This window comes from Alnus glutinosa, chromosome 11 (assembly GCF_958979055.1).
Source record: "Alnus glutinosa chromosome 11, dhAlnGlut1.1, whole genome shotgun sequence".
NCBI lineage: Eukaryota > Viridiplantae > Streptophyta > Magnoliopsida > Fagales > Betulaceae > Alnus > Alnus glutinosa.
Window position 1 is genome coordinate 1,422,094 of NC_084896.1, and position 7,209 is coordinate 1,429,302.

The 7,209-nt window shown below is 33.3% G+C and overlaps 2 long non-coding RNA genes across 2 annotated transcripts; both read left to right on the forward strand.

Moving 5' to 3' along the window:
- The first annotated feature begins 2,001 nt into the window (after window positions 1-2,001).
- On the forward strand, window positions 2,002-2,842 carry LOC133880828 (uncharacterized). Its single transcript, XR_009902430.1, has 2 exons — window positions 2,002-2,159; window positions 2,281-2,842. It is a non-coding gene; the product is annotated as an uncharacterized LOC133880828 (long non-coding RNA).
- A 2,243-nt stretch (window positions 2,843-5,085) lies between these two features.
- LOC133882578 (uncharacterized) lies at window positions 5,086-5,887 on the forward strand. The gene is made up of 2 exons (XR_009902688.1): window positions 5,086-5,335; window positions 5,431-5,887. It is a non-coding gene; the product is annotated as an uncharacterized LOC133882578 (long non-coding RNA).
- Window positions 5,888-7,209: the final 1,322 nt, after the last annotated feature.

Genomic DNA, 7,209 nt, shown 5'->3' on the forward strand with positions numbered 1-7,209 from the left:
GCACGTCCTCAGAGCATGTGATTTTTTGCATGTCTGAAGACATGTTAGTCTAGTAGACTAGGTTGGAACAACATTTGTTTTTTGAGCACGTGATTCAATTCTCATGTGTGTTTTTTTTTAAAAAAATTCATGTGATAATCAACATGCTTTAAGGACATATATGTCAATTTAATAAATTAAGTTGAAAAAATTTCATCTGATCCAGTTTGGAGGAGAACTCTGTTCTAATGTTATCGGGGTGATCTCTTATGTTGCTGGGCCTTTTTTGGTTGCTTTTCTTTGTATATATTTAGCCTTGCATATAAAATTTTAAATGACGTAGTACTATATTTAAATAGCATGCCACCGTGATATAATATAAATATGAAAGTAATTTTAAGTATTTTAAATTGTTTATTAATATTTTTGCTTTGAAAAAAGAAAATAAAAAGGCAAAGAAAAAAGTGCTACCAAACAATTAAATCATTTTGTAGTTGTACTCCACATTGTAATTGTTGTGTCTCAATCATAACTCATTTTATGGTCTCAATTAGAATCCAAGAAAACAGAGCAAGTTGAGCAACTCACAAAGTTTTAAGACAAAAAGTTTCTTCTAAATTAGATTGTAGAATACAATTTTAATACAACTTGCTATATTCTACCGTTATATCATCCTACATGGCACCTTAATCTAGAAGATAAGAAGAGTGCAACTTTTTTATCCTAATCATTCGTGGTCTCAACTGAACTCCAAAAAGGGGCTTCTTTTTTTATGAATGCATATGCAATGGAAGAAAACCCTAGCCGCCAAAGAGAGAAAATAAGAATAACCTTCCCAATAACACAGTGGTTACTGTCTGTCTTTTCTCTATATTTGTTTTTAGCAGCAATCTACGGGGTGAAGTTTTTTCTTGCTATTTTGGGTTTCGATTCCCTTTATTCATTTTCTAAAGTTTTGTTTACACGAAACTCTAAGAGTAGCGATCTTAGGTTTCCGGTATGTCTTTCATTTTCTTTCTAATTCTTTTTTGGGAGCAAATCACTGGCCGATGCAGAGGAATTATCATACATGTGGAAAAAAAAAAAAAAAAAAAAGGGTAATTACCTTTTTCCCCCATGAACTACCAAAAAATGCGCAATGCCCTCATGAACTACCAACTCGACCGAAATAGAGCATTCAACTATCAAAGACAACCATTTTTCCCCCTTCCGTCAGTCAAAGGGGTTAAAACAAACGGTCAACGGGTCATGTGCCGTTTTATATGGGGGCATGTTGGAAGATGATGGTAGTTTATGGGGGGAAAAGAGGAAGACGGTGGTAGTTCATAGGAGGAAAAGAGGAAGAAAATGAGGGTAAAACGGCATGTGACTGACGGAAGGGGGGAAAATGGTTATCTTTGGTAGTTGAATGCTCTATTTTGACGCAGGGTGATGTGCTAAATAGTGGAGATCAATATATATATAATAGACTAATAAACTAGGAATTAAGTAAATAAACTAACAAAAACAAAAAGGTTCGATTTTTATAGAAGTGGTGTCTTTTTTCTATCCACCAACGATAAATTCAATTATACATATATATAACACTAGCATTAAGTTGATATGATAAGTATATATTATTGTGGTTACCTTTTAATTTGAGGGATAAAAAAATGAGGAATGTTAGAACTCATTTTAGTGTTCTTCTGATTTCCATCTGGAATGATATAAATGTAATAAAAAAATTAAAAAATTGCATCCATATCATCCAAAAGGACATAGATGTAATTTTTTTATTACATTTATGTCATTCCAGATGGACACCAGAAGAATACTAAAAGAAACTCTAGCATTCCTCTTAAAAAAATATATATATCAAACTAAATTTAATTAAAGTGGACCCTCTATAATTATTTACTCACTAATTAAACAGCAACATTTTCTTCTCCCACTGCATGCACGCAATCCTCTATATAAAGAAAACCTCTCTCGTTTCTTATACTGTCTATTTCTCTCTCTCTCTCTCTCTGTGAAAAGTGGGATACTTAAATAACTTTTAGACTCTTAATTGGAAGAGAAAATGTCAGTTTCTTCATTTTCTTCCAGGGCTTTTATTGAAGTTTTGGCAATCTTTGCTCTACTCTTTGCTATTGTTTCGCCTACTTTGGCTTTGTATCCGACTCATGATTCTGTTCATGTTGGTAAATTTTATTTATTTTTTTTTTTTTGTGTGTGTGTGTGTTAATATGCATTTATTTTGCCTTCTAATCTCTTTTTTCTTTTTCTTTTCACTTCATTTTTTTTTTATGTGATAATATATAGACATCCATAAACGATGTGAAAGTTTAAGCGAAACTTGGCACGGGAGATGTAGGAGGACGGGAAACTGTGATAGGCATTGCAGGAATCAGGAGCAGGCAGAACATGGGGCATGTCATGGGTTTTGGCATAAAAAATGCTATTGCTATCACGTATGTGCCTCAGTAGAAAGACAATCAAAACGCATTGAAAACTGACCGTCCGGACGGTTAAAATGAAAACCGCTTTTGCTGAGTTGTACGCGCATCAGAACTTTCATTGTCTCAGGAAATTGCCTTCCTTGAGATATTTGATGCAGATCTTGCCATATTAAGCCATTTTCATGTTGGAGAATATATTCTGCAATATCTGAAAAGTCATTAATTTCTCCTTGTTGAAGGCAGCAAATGTTATGAACTCATACATGATATTGCTATCATGAATGTGCCTGAGTACAAGACAATGAAAATGCATCGAGAGGCGTAAAAAGACTCTTTCAATAGTAGTTGTTGCAACTTGCTGGCAGGCATAATAAATGACAATGTTATCGATGAATAAACTAATGAATACTCAATATCATTTTTCATCTCTACCATTTTCTCATCGGGCTGTCTAATCCCTTTGAGTGTTGCAAAATCTTCACTAAAACGCATGTTAAAAGATGTATGCTTCAAGCTGGTTATCCGATGTTGAAAAAATAAGACTCCTACTATGAAAAATTTATTTGAAGTAGAGTAGGACGCAGACATTATGTTGTGGATTTGAGGAAACAGACATGTGGATGCAGGAAGTGAGAAATGTTTGGGATCCATGTGCACATGCATTTTCTGTGATATTATATCATGGAGGGAAATCGGGGGATTATGTGGATAATTACTATAGTCTTGAGATGTACAAGAAGGTATACGATCCCATAATATATGCAGTGCCCAGCAAGGACGGAGCCAGAAGTTCTTATGGGCAAGGGCCGGTGGTAAAAAAAAATTATTGGTAGGAGCCAATAGGCTAAATTTTTAGTTTTTTAGCTTATATATATATTTTTTTTTTGAGATTTTTTTTTTCAAGGAAATTGGGGGAGGGGGGCCATGGCCCCTGCCAGGCCCCCCCCTCCCTCCGTCTCTGGTGCCCAGTGAGGAACAGTGGTTAAAGACCATGCATGATATTTTGGAACCACTTAAATCAAGGTTGACCACAGGCAGACCTAGAAAGGTTCTAGTAAAAACTTCTGATGAGTCAAGAGATACAAAAAATTCTTATAGGATGAAAAAGTTTGGATTGAAGCGTAAATGCACAAAGTGCAAACTGATGGGACACAATAGCAGGACCTGTCCAAAGAGGAAACAGGAGGCATCAAATTATAGGAAACTTGCGACTGAAGTTGATTTGCCTACTCTACCCCAGCAAGTGCGAGTTTCACTAAGCCCTATACTTGCATTATTGTTGATGTATTAAGCTTATATGTGATTTACTTACATGTTATCCTATTTGCTGTGTTAGTAATATGGGCTTCAGACACAAAGTGTTGGATGTAACATAAGTAGAAGGGAAAGTGCACAGCTAGCTAAAAAAGAGAGTAAATAACTTAATCATACTCACCAATAATTAATTACTTTCATGCATGATATTGATTAATGACATGCCTTTTTGGTTCTTAGAAGACGGCAAGAAAAGGAGTTTCAATTGATTGCGGTAGTGCTTCACAACAACACACTGCTACTGTTAATGCCAATAACACTGATGCAACTATTAGCAACCAACAATTCAATCTCCCAGCACCAACTACTTCAAAAGTTCAAAGAAATGTGGGTATTTATCTGTTATTTTATTTTAATTTTTTTTTAAAATGTATTCTTGTCTTGGCACTAACAACCTTATTAAGCCCTTACACTAAACTTAAGGTAGCAAAATACTGTGGGATTTAGAGTACCAAGCTGGACCAGACAACCTCCAGCATTTAGGAGAGTATATAGCAAAATCAAGGCCATGATGCGCAGTGTTCCTATTAATCCTTAACATAGTGTAGTGATTGACCTAACTGCCAATAGTACTGTTGGAGCAAAAGGAAGAGGAAGATCGAGGGAGAGATGTTGCGGGTACTGGTAAAAGGGCTACAACCTGTTGCTAAAGATGGTACATCAGGGACATCCTCAATAGCGGTCAAAGAGAAATCCAAAAGACAAAAAAAAAAAAAAGAGAAAAAAAAAATTATACCTACTGTGAAAAAAAGAATACAAATTATGGAGTCAAAGATGAAAAAGAGAAAGTCAGATCGAAAGTGTTGACGTTCCCTAACTATTAACACTCCTTAATTTTGAAAGCTGACTTCAGAAACTGACAATTAATTTAGTAAACTAGTAAACAATTCATGCCCAAACAAATTGAAAGAAGAAATATTGGTATTGGACCTCGCTCTTTTTATTTATTTTTTATTCTTTAATTGGCCTTTGCATATATATATATATATATTGATCTTTTTCACCAAGTTGGCAACAACTAGCCGGTCGGTAGCCCTCTAGAGTTCTCAAAGCTTAATATATTTCTTTCAATTTATGTTTATATATATAGGAATTTAAAAAAGTTGAAGCAGGGTGATGTGCTAAATAGTGGAGATCAATCAATATATAATAGACTAATAAACTAGGAATTAAGTAAATAAACAAACCAAAAAAAAAAAAAAAAAAGGTTTGATTTTTATACATATAACACTAGCATTAATTAAGTTGATATGATAAGTTTATATTATTGGGGTTAATTACTTTCTAATTTGAGGGATAAACAAATATATATCAAACTAAATTTAAGGAAAACATACCCTCTATAATTATTTACTGACTAAAGAGCAACATTTTCTTCTCCCACTGCACGCCATCCTCTATATATAAAGAAAATCTCTCTCGTTTCTTCTACTATCCATTTCTCTTTCTCTCTGAAAAGTGGGATGCTTCAATAACTTCTACACTCTAATTGGAAGAGAAAATGTCAGTTTCTTCATTTATTGGAGTTTTGGTAATCTTTGCTCTGGTCTTTGTTTTTGTTTCGCCTACTTTGCCTTTGTATCGGCCGACTCCTCTTCCTGCTGGTAAATGTTTTTTTTTTCTATAGTATGAATATATTGGCCTTCTAATCTCATTTTTCCTTTTTCTTTTCACTTCATTTTTATGTGATAATATATAGTCATCAATAGTCAACCATGTGAAAGTTTAAGCAAAACTTGGCACGGGAGATGTAGGAGCACAAGAAACTGTGATAGGCATTGCAGGAATCAGGAGAAGGCAGATAATGGGGCATGTCAGGGGTTTTGGCATAAAAAATGCTATTGCTATACATCGGAAATGTGCCTGAATACAAGACGATGAAAACGCATCGAAAGGTGTAAAAAGACTCCTTTAACAGTAGTTGTTGCAACTGATGTTAGAGAATATACTCTCCGTATACCGGGGATTTGGTTTGAGAAATATATTGTAATTATAATCAATCAAATCTAATTGATTTGATTGATTTATTTGTAGCAGATTTGATGGTAATTAATCAAATCAAATTGATTGATTATCATACTTATCTACCCAAACTCTGCTATAAATAAGAGTTTATTGTATTGTGAAATAAGAGTAAAATGTAGCTTTTGGGGCTTTTTCCTGTGAACGTAGATTATAGACAGAACCACATAAAATATCTTGTCTCTTTTCTATTATTTTGCTTTATTTTATTTTAGCTTTATGTTTTCTTTCGACTGGCATAATAAATGACAATGTAATCGATGAATAAACTATGGATACACAATACAATTTTTCATCTCTACCATCTTATCGTCAGGCTATCTAATCCCTTTGAGTGTTGCAAAATCTTCACTAAAACGCATATTAAGGATGGATGTTTCAAGTTGGTTATCCGATGTGATAAGTTAAACTACTTAAAAATCATTTGGATAAAACTAAACAAGCCAAATTAATTTCTCCTTGTTGAAGGTAGCAAATGTTCTGAACTAAAACATGCAACACAAAGTCATAATCCAAAATTCACCTGATTAAAATGATTGTTATATTCATGAAGTTGCATATGTATAACAGTATAATAAAGCTCTACACAGTAATGATGAGAATTTTTCATGCTTTGAGCTTTTCACAATGACCGCAGTCATAGTATCGATCATCCATATTGGGAATTACAAAATACAGTAATTTCTTAAAATAAATAGTTCCACCCAACATCTTTCTCATAGCTCTTAAATCCTACTTTGAAAGTTGGACAAACTTTATCTTAATCTTTTCATTGTAATGCTTGATATAACTCATATGTAAGCCCCAAAACACTCTTCTTCAAGTGTTAATTGAAAGAAAAATCAACATTATGGAACAAATTAATTAGTAAATTTGTATGAGATAACTCATATTAACTTCTCTTTACTCAAAACATATATAAATTAAACATATATCTTCCACAATACCTCCAATCAGATCAATGACATAAGAAAACATGTGAATAAGACTAACAAGTGCTCCATAATGAGAACTCCAATGTATATATTCAGGCAAAATGCAGACTCCCAATTCTTGCACTGCAAATCATAGCCCTTCAACACAAATATTGAACATCTCCCTGACCACGTTTTGCTTCTACGTTCACAATTTTTAGAGAACACTCCAGTTGCCATCGCTGCATCATGCATGGGAAGAAGTCAATTTCAAAACATTCTAACTTTTTGTTTTTTATTTTTTATACCACATCAATAATTTTTTATTATTATTCAAAAAAAAAAAAAAAAAAAAAAACCTCACTACAAAACAAAGTTTTTTTTTACTTTTCTATACAAATTATTTCTACTTAATTTATATTGATCACATCAATCATTTCTTATTGCCATTCAAAAACAATATCCACCTCAAAAACCTTTACCAAACACACTCAATATGCATATATATAGGCCTCTAAGTGCATGCATGTAGGCAAATGAAA